This window comes from Myodes glareolus, chromosome 14 (assembly GCF_982192425.1).
Source record: "Myodes glareolus chromosome 14, mMyoGla1.1, whole genome shotgun sequence".
In the NCBI taxonomy this organism is placed as follows: domain Eukaryota; kingdom Metazoa; phylum Chordata; class Mammalia; order Rodentia; family Cricetidae; genus Myodes; species Myodes glareolus.
This window is the reverse complement of record NC_142039.1, coordinates 18,194,740-18,208,907: the sequence shown is the minus strand read 5'-3', so window position 1 is coordinate 18,208,907 and position 14,168 is coordinate 18,194,740. Positions and strand designations below refer to the sequence as shown.

The 14,168-nt window shown below is 37.2% G+C and overlaps 1 protein-coding gene and 1 non-coding gene across 4 annotated transcripts in view; one reads left to right on the top strand and one right to left on the bottom strand.

Moving 5' to 3' along the window:
* Positions 1 to 14,168, bottom strand: part of Usp6nl (USP6 N-terminal like) — a 132,424-nt gene that overhangs the window by 81,001 nt on the left and 37,255 nt on the right. The gene's annotated exons all lie outside the window — the stretch shown is intronic.
* Positions 11,583 to 11,688, top strand: LOC125417706 (U6 spliceosomal RNA). The gene has a single exon (XR_007237230.1). It is a non-coding gene; the product is annotated as a U6 spliceosomal RNA (small nuclear RNA).

Sequence of the window (14,168 nt, the reverse complement as noted above, 5' to 3'; positions counted from 1 at the left end):
ATTTATTATGTATACAATGTTCTGCCTGCATGTATGCCTATAGACCAGAAGAGGGCACCAGATATCATTACAGATGGTTGTGAGCCACCATGTGGTTGCTGGGAATTAAACTCAGGACCTCTGGAAGAGCAGTCGATGCTCTTAATTGCTAAGCCATCTCTCTAGGCCCGAATAAAATATTTTTAAATCTTGAAGCAAAATTACATGTACCAGCTAGGTGCATGCCTTTAATGCCAGCACTCAGAAAGTAGAGGCAGGCAGATTACTATGAATTCAAAGCCAGCTTGGACTACAGATGAGCCTTTGTCTTTAAAAGAAAAATAAAACAAAATTACATTTGTTACTTATTTACTTATTTGGATTACTTATTTGGATTCATCTCCAAGGCATATTTTAAGTATGTAGTTGAAGGGAACAACCCAGGTTCTGAAAAATGGTCAGAAATGCCAGGGGTTAGAAATCTGCACAAAGACACACAGTAACCCAGTGGTTATCCACAGAACTGATACTGGGTACTGAACGGAGGGAGGGGCACTTCAGTGCACTTCTCATTGCTTATCACGTGTATTTACCACCTAGTCGAGACACAAAACATGTTTTATTGGAAAGATAATATACATTAGAAGAAAACTTCTTGGGAAAAAGGCTGGAAATTTAACACAGCCTGTCCACACAAGGAACCAGACTGTGTTGGGGAGACTGGGGCACAGGGTGGCTCGAATTTCTGACACACAAGCCTCCTTCCATGTGCTCACTTTCTTTGCTGCTCTAAAAGAAGCAACGATACAAAAGAAGAGATAGACACAATGACCAAGGCCAAAGATACTGCTTTTCTCCTGTGATCAGAAGAATTCCACCAGGTCGTTGAGAAGGATTGTGCATGTGGTGAACAGAGGGGAAAGAGATCATCTTTGTCACATCTTCTCAATATGTGAACACAAGAGAAGGCCCAGAGAAACAAACTCGATCACCTCAGTGAAGAACGAAACAAAAGGATCTAAAGGTCACACAAATGTTGACAGGACCAAACACTATGCTATCAAAGTCTGGTTCCAATATTTTAAGCTTAAGTATAAGCCAAGAAACAGATAACACTGTAATGCTCTAGTCAATTTACCTACCTGCAATGCACCTGAGTTGTTTTGAAATAGATGTGTTTTAGGAAGATTTTCCTTTAAACTGCTTTGCACAGGGTTCTGATCTTGCCAACTAACCATAGTTTTGTCAAAAAAAAAACCCCCACTGCTTTTCAAGAACAAAACTTTCATGGTTAGCAAGGGATTAATACATACAAAAAGCTTTAATAAACTTGCTAACATACAAATATTACCACCCTTGTTAATAGCACATTACTTTAACTTTTTGTATATGTCTGTGTATTAAGTGTGTGAGTGCATAAGCATGTGTGCACATAAGCATGTGTGCGTGCATGTTTGTGAAAGCCAGCAATCAATACCTGTTTTCTTCCTTTGTCACTTGTCACTTTATTTTTTTAAGACAAGGTCTCTAGTTGAACCTAGAGCTCACCAATTTGACTAGACTGGCTGTCAAATTAGTGTCTTGATGTCTGTTCCCTGGGGATCCGAACTCAAGTCATCATAGATGCACAGCAAGCGCTTTATCACTTGAGCCATCTCTGTAGCTCTACATGACTATTTTAATAGTCAGCCTAGTGGGGTTCTTCAGTTTATAAAATGATTCATAGTGTCACAAACCCCCATGTGGAAGGCAAAATGTGTGTCCTCAAGATGCTTACAACCAATGAATGTGCCCTTCAAGTAAGAAACTTAACACAAAACTTTATCAGCAATGAAAGGCAATGGGGACTATCTCAAAACACACAATACAATCTATGGGAGACAACCAGGTTACTACACAACACCAACTGTTTCTTACTTGAGAGAACTATTTGGCAGTTGGTAACTTAATCTGAAGAGGAGTTTATCTAAAGTTGGAAAAATTTTATCTCAAATTTCAATGTGAACACTCTGTTACTTCAATATCATAAAGAGAGTCATGTGACTTTTCTTACAGGCCACGCCTGAAGTCTGGCCCATTTGCTCCAGAAACCAGAAGCTCAGGCTGTTCTCATACTGCAAGTACATAGGAATGCCAACAGAAACTGAAGTTACTGCCTTTTGACACTATCAAGCACCATAATCTTTTGGGAAATGTGGTTATCTTCTATTACAACCATGCTGTAGAAAGGGCTTTCCTGTGAAATTATGTATGGAATACATGGATATCAGTAAACACTCGCAAACTTCAGCTCTCCTAAAGTCTAAAGTCAAGAGTTTTACAACAGTCTGTTTGATTTACAAAACCAATTCTGTCCCAAACAACTAATCCATCTACCAAAAATGCTACCCCATTTGTAATTTGCTTTTATCCATTTCAACAACACTCTAAATGATTTCTCGGCTGCTCACTGATGTTAGCCTGGGCAAGTCACAGCTTGCCTGAGCTTGAGTCTCTTCAACTGTGAGATAAAAGATGTCAGACAAAGAAACATTTACTGTCAACTGTATCAGGTGCTACTTAAAGCAGTTCTAATACTCTAAACAGATGTTAACGCATTCTATCATGTGTTAGCTCAAACAATGCTTGCTCTACTGTAGTCACAATTATTAAGTTGCACAAGAGGAAAAGGACACACTCTCAAGTGTCCATGTCTCCCACAGCAGGTGGCAGAGCAGGATCTAAACACAGTTGGAATCCAGAATCCACACTCAATAAGCTACAGCTGCCTATTAATTATAAAATAATAATCTTGCCCAGCTCATAAAATTCTTGTGAAGCTCATATTGAGTCAGACTCATGGAAGCATCTGAAAGTTTTTAAGTGCTATGTAAATATAAGGTACTTATTAACAAAGTCATGACTGAATGATAAAACTGACTATGGAGTTACGTAAGGAAAAAAAACATTTTAATTTTTTATTTATTTATTTATTTAAGTTTAAAGGACTGGATTTTAAGATCAACCTCACATGACTAATATTCTGAAAGATCTCTCCCTAGGTCACTCAGCTTCTCCTCCAATGCTTCCAGAGATGAAAATCTCACAAGCTCACAGGTCAGCCCACCCCAGCTTGAAATGTTCTTGCTATTATTAGAAATGTCTTTCTTTTTTTCTCAAAACAAAATGAAGTTTTTTTCACATGACAGTCCTATAAATACAAACCACTGAGATATTCTCACACTGCTCAACACATGATATTTAGTAAGATCCTCTTTAAAACTTGATCTCCAAATTCAGTGTGATACCCAAGAAGAGAATCAAGTGCGCTTAACACGGAGACTACAAGCATGCCTTGCCCTCCAGTGCTGGGCTGGCAAGGTGATTATATATATATTAGCATTGACTTAATTAAAATCTCTTAGTCCTCTTAGCAATTTTCTCCATCTCAGTACAGAACTTGATATGGTATTTTTAATGTTTTTTTCATCATGGCCCATAATTCTAGCCTGTAAATCTAAATTTCATATTCATACTTTATCATTACCAACTATATTTACTCCACTCCCTTTATAAATCCAATTATACCTAAATTTTCATCCTAGTCACCAAAAAATGGTTCAATAATCTAAAACCCTAAGACACTCTAGCTAATACCTTGACTCTGACTGAATACAATAAATTAAATATGGTCTAATAATTAACTATAAGATTCTTTTTTGATTTTTCGAGACAGTGTTTCTCTGTAGCTTTTGGAGCCTGTCCTGGAACAAGCTCTTGTAGACAGGCTGGATTCGAACTCACAGAGATTCTCCTGCCTCTGCCTCCCAAGTGCTGGGATTAAAGGTGTGTGTCACCACCACCCGGCTAATTATAAGATTCTTACTTACATGACATTTTCTCCACCATCATTTGTTCTCCTAGAATATAGCAGGTACATATTTTTACATACTTATTTATTTATATATACATATATTTATTTATTTATTTAATACCCTAACACCCCAAATATCATTAACAGTTCCTTAGGCTGCCTATTCTTTCAAACAACAAATACACAAATATATGAGAATATATACATATATATATATATATATATATGAAAAAACAGAAAAATGGTTGTTTTAGTTAGCTCATGTTTATTATGCCTGAAAAAAATCCTAACAAATATTTTCTTTCAATAAAGGAATAATAAAACTTTCTAAAACTTTCTAAAATATTTTTAAATTTTTCAGAGATATTTATCACTTACTTGTGGGTATATGAGTCTGTGGGAAGGCTGCACATGTACCACAGCCTGTGTACAGAGAAAAGAGGACAATTGGTTCTCTCCTACCATGCAAGTTTTGGGGAATCCAACCTGAGTTGTCCTGCTTGGCAACATCTTACCCACACTGAGTTACTTTGCAGCCTAGCAGCCTTGATTTTTTGTTTGGTTGGTTGGTTGGTAGCTTGCTTGGTTTTTTGGTTTGGTTTGTTTTTTTTACAACAAGGTTTCTTGTTAGGCCCTGAACTCACAAAGCTAGCAAGCCACAGGGATCAGCTTCTCTCCACCTCCCTAGTACTGGGATCATGAGTGTCATCACATATAGCTTTGTAAGTAGGTTCTGGGAATTAAACTCCAGTCCTGAGCTATGGCTCTTCTTATTCTTTCACTTCTTACCAGTTATAAGCTTTCTCTTTCATTTTTCACTAACACCCTTTAAAAGGCAAACTCAAAGAGCTCCCAAAGCCATTCTATTTTGTGTATATTCCTTTATCTTTTCCTTCTCACAGAAATAAGTAGTAGCTAAAGATTGTCTTCTGATTCTTCCGGGCTATGAGTATAACCCAACCCTAATTTACTCTACTATAACTCTAATGCTCTTTTCTAAAGACAGTCACATACCACTACTGGCACATAAACTTTTCTTGTAAATATAAGAAGTTGCCATTGCCATCATTTTTACCTCTTACTAACAAATAACTTAGTAGCTGGAACTGTCCTTGGAAAGCAGTTCTTTTCACTGTCCCCATAACCTCCTAACATTCATACTTAAAGCGAGAAAACAAAATGGATTTATACATGTATAATTAAGCTCTATTACCAGGTTCAAATTCTTACTGGAAGAAAAAAAAATGGCTATAAGTGGTAAGATTTCATAGATTCAAGGGGTGTCAACAGAAACTCACAGGGAAATGACATTCATTTAAACACATTGTTCTGAAATAAACAGTTTATCTCTATTAGGGAAAAATAACTTGGCCGTTACTTTTCACAGTACACAAGAATTAAGCTGTAATAAATCACACACACACACACACATGAGCAAAAATTATCAAATTTGTATCTTCAAAGCATTGAGATATGTAATTTTTCTTTTAACTAAAATAAGCACAAACTACAATAGAAAAAATGGCAAAAACTTCAACAAGAAAAATGGCTCTGTGGTTATGAGCACTTGCTGCTCGTGTTGAGGACCCAGATTTGCTGGGTTTCCCAGCACCCACATGGTGCCTGACACCATCTGCAACTCCAGTTCCAGAGGATGCAATGCCCTTTTCTGGCCTCCAAGGGCACCAGGCACACCAAGCAATGCCCTCATAGACATAAGATATAAATAAATCTGTCTAAAATATTAAAACTCCTATTCTTATCCTATTAGAAGTACAATAAAAAGACAAACCAAACACTAGAAGAAGACATTTGTAAGACATATGCCATCTGATAAAGGTTTATTTCTACTCAAAACACAACTCTAAATATAAGGTGTTTTTTAATAGGCAAAAATGTATTTGAACAGACACATCACAAAAGATATCTGAACAGCCAAGGACTATACAAAGACAGCTTCACCCATCATGGGGGGGGGTGGCAAATCAAACTACAATGAGATACTACTACAAATAAAGTCAAAGGAATGAAAGGAGGTGACAACAATAAGGAGCATCTAGAACTCTCAGACAGTAGTGGTGAGAAGACAAAATGATTCAGCCACATTAAAGAGAGGAATCACAGATGTTAAAGGTAAACTTTGCCACATTACCCAGCTTCTCACTGCCAAGTACTTATCCCAAAGAAATGAAAACACATACTTAATAAAGATTGTGTAGACATTCATACAATCCAAAACTAGGAACATATAAATGTCAGCTGGTAAACAGATTGGAAAATTGTGGTCAATTCATACTTTGGAATATTGTTCAACAAAAAAAAAGAACTATCAATAGCACAGATTGACACCAATTTCAAACCCAAAGACCTCCTACTGTGTAAATGCATTTACATGAAATTCTAGAGAAGACAGATCTACAGTGTCAGAAAGTGCAGCAGTGACTGCCTGAGGCTGTCAGAGCACAAAGCACAAGAAAACAAAAAATATTTAGGCTTGGTGGAATTATTCTGTATCAGGAAGTGACAGTGATTATGTGACTATATAAAATTACCAAAATTCATCAAGCTGTACTTCAAATGGATGGATCGTATTTTTAAAAAGTTACACAGCAGTAAACCTGAAAAAATAAAAGCTCTGATAATCACTGAGTATTTTAAATTTTGCTTTATTCTACCCAAACTTCATATTTTCAAGAATTTATCTTCTAGTCTTCCACTTCTAAACTGTTATCAAAGCAAAGATATGAGCAGAACAAAAAGTGCTCACCGGCCAGCTGGGCATGCAGCCCACAGCTTTCCAAACAGGACCTGCTTTTCACTGCACGCCTTGTGGCACAAACTTTGGAGGCCAGTTGCTTCCTAAAGATTTTACTTAAGTGATAGCCCATAAGGTGCCTAGGAGCCAGTCACTTTCTGTTCCTTGTCAAATTCACTATGGCTGACTCCTACCACTTTTCCATTTCCAACCTAACAAGTACTTCCCCGGGAAAATGTCTGTTGTATGACACCCCGTGTCTTTCTTCACAGAAAATTCTGAATTCATCATCTCTTTGTGTGGGGCTTGTTTTCAACTCCTCTTCTAGCTCACAGCTCAATGTGCAGCATTTTATTTGCTAGTCTAACCAGTGCCTGGAACAGGACCCTGACACTTAATTGCTGGTCAATAAAATTACAGAATGGCCAATCACACCATGATGACATAGGTACTACAGCAAGCATGCAAAAACTGGCTCGGGAGGTTAATGGCACAGCAGGGCATAGTTCCTAAGGGGTCAGACTCTGGCCCCTCTGATGCCAAGTCCTAACCAACGAACTACATGTTAAGTGTCAATCAGTAGCCTAACAAAGTCACTGATCTCTACAGCAGACTATGTTAGGCTTATGTACCCAGGATCTTAACTGAGATCCCAACATAGTCTGAGAAGTGTTCACATTTCTTTCCTGAAATTTTATTTGATCAAATGTTTTTGAAATGGCTGTGTCAGAGTGATTATTTTACTAAACTGAGATATTCAGCCTGACTGTACTTCCTAGAATAGACACTAATTAGCTACAATTAAATTTAGCACATTCCTTATGTAAGGGATGTACATTTCCACTAAGTAATGCAGTTCTTGCATGTTCATTCAATTAACAGGGTCTCTTGTCTCACTTGAGGCTAACAGGAGTCTGTTGTCTCACTACTCTCACACACTACTAGCTCTCACTAGACTACACTTCCTGCTACGACCAAAGAGCAAAACAAGACACTATTTGTAAAGGCTTTTAATGTACTTATATAACTGCATATATACACCAATTTATTTTTTTAAAAAAAAAGACTGTGTTCAGCAATGTGAGACTTTCTACAATGATTCTATTCATTGGGGAGAAATAAAACCTAAAAAAAGAAAAACAGAATGAAAGAGTTTTTGAATGACAGTGAATTTAAACAGTGAGTCAGAATGAGTCAGCCTTGAGTATAGAACTCAAAATTGTAAAGGGACACTACCATAAATCCTGTGATGTCAATCTTAATCCTCTTCAAAATAAGGAAATAATGCTGCTGAGTGCTGAACTGTTCTTAGCATAGCCATGGTTTTGCAATGTGTGTAACTACATGGTTTAAAGACTAATCTTACAGTGCTGCCTGTGGACACGGGTCCTAGGAATTTTACAACAACAGGCTTGGTGAAGTTAACCAATACTTTTTTGATGAGAATAAGATTGAGCAAACTCTTTTATATTGCAGTAATACAATTTACATCATGCAGAAAATTCATAAATGCTAAACATTCCTCCTCATTTACTTATTCCACTTATAGCATTAGCATTCCAGGCTTTAAACTCAAAAGCTTGGTGTCATTTTAACAATTAATTTCCCCTTCACACTATACACAAAATTTCTCACTAAATTCTTTGTATTCTTTTCAATCTCCTTGAATTTTTTATTTGTCTCACTATTATATAAGCCCACAACCATATATTGGCCATGGAATTCAAACATTTGTTGAATTCAAAATAAAGGTACAATAATTGCCAAGTCATACATGGCTTGCCAATAATAAAACCATTACTTAAATCCAAGCCTTTAGAACATTTCTACAACTAATATGAATTTCTATGTTTCCTTGTAAAGAATAAAGAAAATGTGATTTGGACAAGAATAACAGAAATAACAGATTACTCACTCATAAAACCAATGTCAAGAGACTACAACTCCATCCACTCATTAATCAACTCTAGTAATTAGTACTAGATAGTTCACAGAATAGCACAAATCCATGATGCCTGTCAATCAAGGAAGAAGGAAGGGAATGAGAGGAAAAGGAAGAGAGAAAGTGGGGGGATGGAACCAACACCATGTAAGTATTTTTTTTTCAAGAATCAGATTCAATGCAATCACTAAAATTAAAAACTCAATTTGACACCAAATTAGATACAATTGAAAAGATCAACTTTTTAGACAAATCTGAAAACATATAGATTGTAAGAAAAAGAAAAAAGAAAAGGGATATGAGACCATGGGCAACACTTAAAACTCAAGGAAATAGTATGGCATATTTATTATCAGAGTCCCAGAAATGGAAGGCAGTGGAGATGTGGTTTTTGAAGAAGTGATAAAAAAAACTTAAAAGAACAAAACAATATCAATTACCATTAATATTAAGAACTCCAGGCACTTATGAGAAATACTTGCAAAAATTAAAGGGCAAAGAAGAAATCTTAAAAAGCAGAGAAAGGGCCAGATAAGTTTTCAATAAGTGGGAATAAAATTCCTAAACAAAAACTATGAAAAAAAGAGAGTGAAAAAACAACCTTAAAATACTGAAATAAAATTACTACCAACTTAACATTTCAACTATTTTTAAGAACATCCCTCCAAATTTAATGAAAAGACACTTGCAGATAAACAGAACTGGAAAGGCACACCCTGAAACTGAGCTCATTCCTTGTAATCTTCTAGTATCTGTACCTGGACACCTGTAATATTAATTTCAATGTCTCTGACCCTGTGGTCACTGCACCTTTCCACCTGTGCAATTCAAATGTGCCTCTCCCTCCAACAACTCCTACTCCTATGGACCACCACACTGATTTATTTCAGCCAAGTTGCTATAAACAAACCCTGCCGTTTAATCATAGTCAAATTGCAGGTATCATACTTAAGCTATATTTTAAAAATCTCAAACAGATTAACTCCCTTCTAGTACAAAGGAAGGGCAAACATGAGTACTGCTTTCCTAGAGTTTTTGGTTAATGTTCAAATCCAAAGTACAATGACCACATTTAAGCATAACTTATTTTGCCTAATATTAGGAGATGTTTTATAATTATCTAGATGACATACTTAGTTCAAATGCTAACACAATTTAATTTTTTAAAAAACACTTTAGGGGAAAAATCACAGAGAAGCAACAACAGCCAGTAAGACTGTTAAAATTCCTAAATTAAGAGTTCAAGTAGTAAACATATTCTGTCTAAAACCACAGACTGTGTGTGTGTGTGCATATATATATCAATATAAATATACTCTGTTTACAATACACACACTATAACACACAAACTGAGTTAGAGGAGTTTCTGGAAATTATAGATTAAAAATACTAATGCTTCAGCATATTTAAGTTAAAGGCAATACTGATTCAAATAACAATGTCTACTTCACACTCTAAGGCAAAAGAATTAGAATCTCAGGCTGGACATGGGTGCCTCCTTTTAAGCTCGGTACCTGGGAGGAAGAAATAGGCAAATCTTTTGTGAATTCAGAACCAACCTGGTCTATACAGCAAGACAAACAAAACAAAATTCAAATTTCAAAAATACCTTTTTAAAAAAAAGTATATAGTCTAAGGACATTTTTAAACTCAATAATAGCAACTTCCATTTCTTAAGTTAAGCAACACTTCACTTACCAAGCTGTCTCAAATAACAAAGAAGCAGAGACCCAGAGGCTAACGAAGAAAGGGAAAAAGATTTCTAAAAAGTAAAAGTAGGGTTCCAAAAAAAAGGTAATTATCCAAAAACAAGTCTCTGAAAACCTTCACTCAGAGCTAATTTACCCATTTTCATTCAGAATGACTTTTACAAACAAGTAAGAGCAAACTGATGGTGGCTTTTATTCCAAGTTAAAGACTAGACACGGAAAATTAGAGATGGGGAACATACATTAAAATAAGATATAGAAAATAATTGCTTGCCTAAATAAGTCAGAAGATAGGGGTTAAAAAGATGGCTTAGCCTTTGCTGCTCTTCCACGGGACCCAAGTTCAGTTCCCAGCAACCACATTACATTGGCCAGCTCACAATCACCTGTAATTCCATCTCTGCAGGGATCTGACACCTCAAACCTCCTTGGGTACCTACACTTAAGTATACACGCTCACACAGACACACAGACACACACACACACACACTTAAAAACAATACAAAAATCCTTTTTTAAAAAGTCATGGGAAAAATAACTATAAAAAGAAATAAAAACTACCAGGTGGTGGTGACTCATGCCTTTAATCCCAGCACTTTGGAGGTAGAGGCAGGTGGATCTCTGTAAGTTCGAGGCCAGCATGATCCACAAAATGAGTTCCAGGACAGCCAGGACTGTTACAAAGAGAAACTCTGTCTCAAAGAAAGAAAAGAAAAAAGAGAGAGAGAAAGAAAGGAAGGAAGGGAAGAAGGAAGGAAGACCACTTAAACTAAAATCTATTTTGATTATAGACTAGGAAAAATACCACAGTCTATATGTGGTAAGATGCTAAAATAAAATTTCAAGTAATTTCATCAAGAATTCTTAAAATAGGGACTGGAGAGATGGCTCATGAGTAAGAACACTGACAGTTCTTCCAGAGGACCCAAGTTCAAGTCTCAGTACCTATATGGAAGCAAACAATCATCCTTCACTCCAGTTCCAGGGATCCAAAGTCCTGTATAGACAAAAAGAATGCATGTGGTGCACAGATATACCTAAAACCCCCATGTGTATAAGATAAAAATATTTTTAAAAGACTTGTGCTTCTTGCATTAAAAAAGAAAATCACAGGGCTAGAGAGATGGCTCAACAGTTAAGAGTACTTGCTGCTCTTCCAAAAGATCAAGCTGAGATCCCAGCACCACATCAGGCAGCTCACAATAGCTGCAACTACAGCTTTGGGTTTCTGACACTTCTGGTCTCTGCAGGCACCAACACTCAACTCACATGTACATACTTACATGAAGACACACACACCTACATAATTAAAGATGATAAAAAAATATTTTAAAAGTCACATCAGTGATAACTTTGGCAGCACATTACTAAAATTGGACTGACACAGATAAAATTAGCATGGACCCTGTCCAGGTATGGCATGTAAATTCATTAAGTGTTCCATATTAAAAAAGAAATTACACTGGAGGCAGTGAAATGGTTTATCAAGTAAAGGTACTTGCCACCAACCCTGAAGACCTGAACTCAGTCTCCAGAATCCTCATGGCAAGGAGAGTCAACTTGGACAACTTGCTCTCTGACCTTCATATGCAAACCATGTACACCCAAATAAATAAAGAATAAATAAATAAATAAATAAATAAATAAATATTGCTAGAGCTCACACAGAACACTTAGTTTTCTAATCCACCAGCTAATACATTCTTGAAAGATAGTCAAGTCATGAAGAGATCTATCAAGAAAGCTGCAATCTCTGGTAGACCTGAGGATGCAGCAGTGGAAGCTTGTCTTGGTGGTAACCAACAGCTCTCTAACTGGACTTAAGACCTGCCCTACAAGAGAGAAACCATGTCTAGTACTAGGAATCTAGCTAAACTGCTCAATGCTAGTGAAGTCATGATTATTAGAAGAGACTCTATAGCCACTAATTTACTAATGATCCCTAATAACAATCTATAAACAATTGCCCTTATACCCACAGAATAGTCTTCAGCCCTCATCAAGGAAACTTCTCTTTGCAACAGATGAACACCACTAACTACAGAAAACCACAACCAATCAATGTGCAGAGTTGCAGAGCCCAGGTCCAATGGACACAACTACAAAACACTCCCTTACCTTAGGCTCAGAGAACATTGCAAAAGGGGTATGGGAGTGTATGAGAAAAGATTCTATGAGCCAGAGAACCAGGGAGCCTACCGTAAGATTATGTCTCCTAGTAATGTCAGCCATCCATAAAGTCTCACCAACATGACTGTGGGCTGAACAAGGATGACACCAATGACTAAGCCACACTGAATGGAGAAAAGTCCATGAGACATCAACCCTACACACAGAACTACAGGCTACTGAGGAAAGCTGGGAAGAGGAAAGGTGGTCCTCCTCAGAGAAAAGCATACCAACTGGTTGTCTAGTGTCAAACAGTCAGCCCTGAAAACATATATACAGGAAGCATTATTTGGACTGAATAGGTTATATTTGGGAAAACACATGGAGAGTCATACAGTTACATACATGCAATAACAATTAGTTAAGAATTAAAAAAGAAGCCATAAATTTGAAGGAGAGCAGGAAGGGGTACAGAGGAGGGCTTGGAGCAAAGGGAAAGGAGAAATGCTATAATCAAATAATAATCTTAAATTCTTTTAAATTAAAAATACAATCTCATTCCTCTCCTCCCTTTCTCAATCCTACTCCCCTATGTTAATGGTATTTTCAAAGCTTTCTCCACTGCACATTCCAAACAGATATATAATGGTATCATGTTCATACACAGATGGTACACAAGCATACACATACGAAAGCATGCAAAGAATCGTACTACCCATATTCTTTAAAACTTTTCAACTTCTTTCCCAGGTTGTTCAGTTCCATTACACCGTCCTCGCTGTGGGGACATATTATAGTGCATAAATATCTCTTCTACTGGCAGTCTATAGTAGAGCGGGGAGACCGAAACAACGCTACAGTACGGGCCTTACTGCATACTGTGCATGGAGGAAAAAATATTAACTTCCTTACAACACTGAGCCACAGACTGGAATAGGTAATCAAGATGAAATAAAGACTAAAAAACATGTATCAGGAGCCAGGGATATGGCTCAGTAGGTAAAGGTGCTTGCCACACAAGCCTTATGGCCTGAGTTTGACCCCTCGAGTCCATGTTAAAAACCAGATGCAGTGGTATGCACATGTTATACCATTAGTCCTATTGAGAGACAGGAAGCAGCGACTGGAGAACTGACCAGAAACTCCTGGGCCAGCCAGCCTGGAGTGACTGCAGAAACAAGATGGGCCCTGACTGAGCAAGGCAGAATGAAAGAGTCAACTCCTGAAAAATATCTCTAACTTCCACACTCACTGGGGCACAAGCACATCTGCACTAGCACACAGATTGGAGGCATGAAGGGGAACCTTCTTCAGCCAATGACCTTTAAGAGGCTGGCCAGGTTGGGGCATGACTTTTTGGGTACACAGAGAAAAACACCAGTCACCCAGCTCTCTCTCTCTCTCTCTCTCTCTCTCTCTCTCTCTCTCTGTCTCTCTCTCTCTCTCGTTCCCATGCTCCACACCCTGAGGTTGGACCTCACATTCCTGTTCCACGAATTTTTCCCTTACAATAAAGAATAATCTTGGAATACTCTTTTGGAGTTAGTTTGGGATTATTTGACTCACCCCCCCCCCTTTACACATTCATCTTCAGAAGCACACACAATAAATAAGTTTAAAATAAACAATTCAAGTTTACCAACTTGGCTCTTACCTATAACACACAATCACACTAAACATCACTCACATTGCTAACTGTGGCCAGTCTCAGGCAAATGACATTTCATTAGTGTGCCACTGAATTGTCAAACACTGGAGATTCCTATATAATATTCACATAACTTCTCTGCTAATAAGAACCCAAATCATTTTAACAGAAAT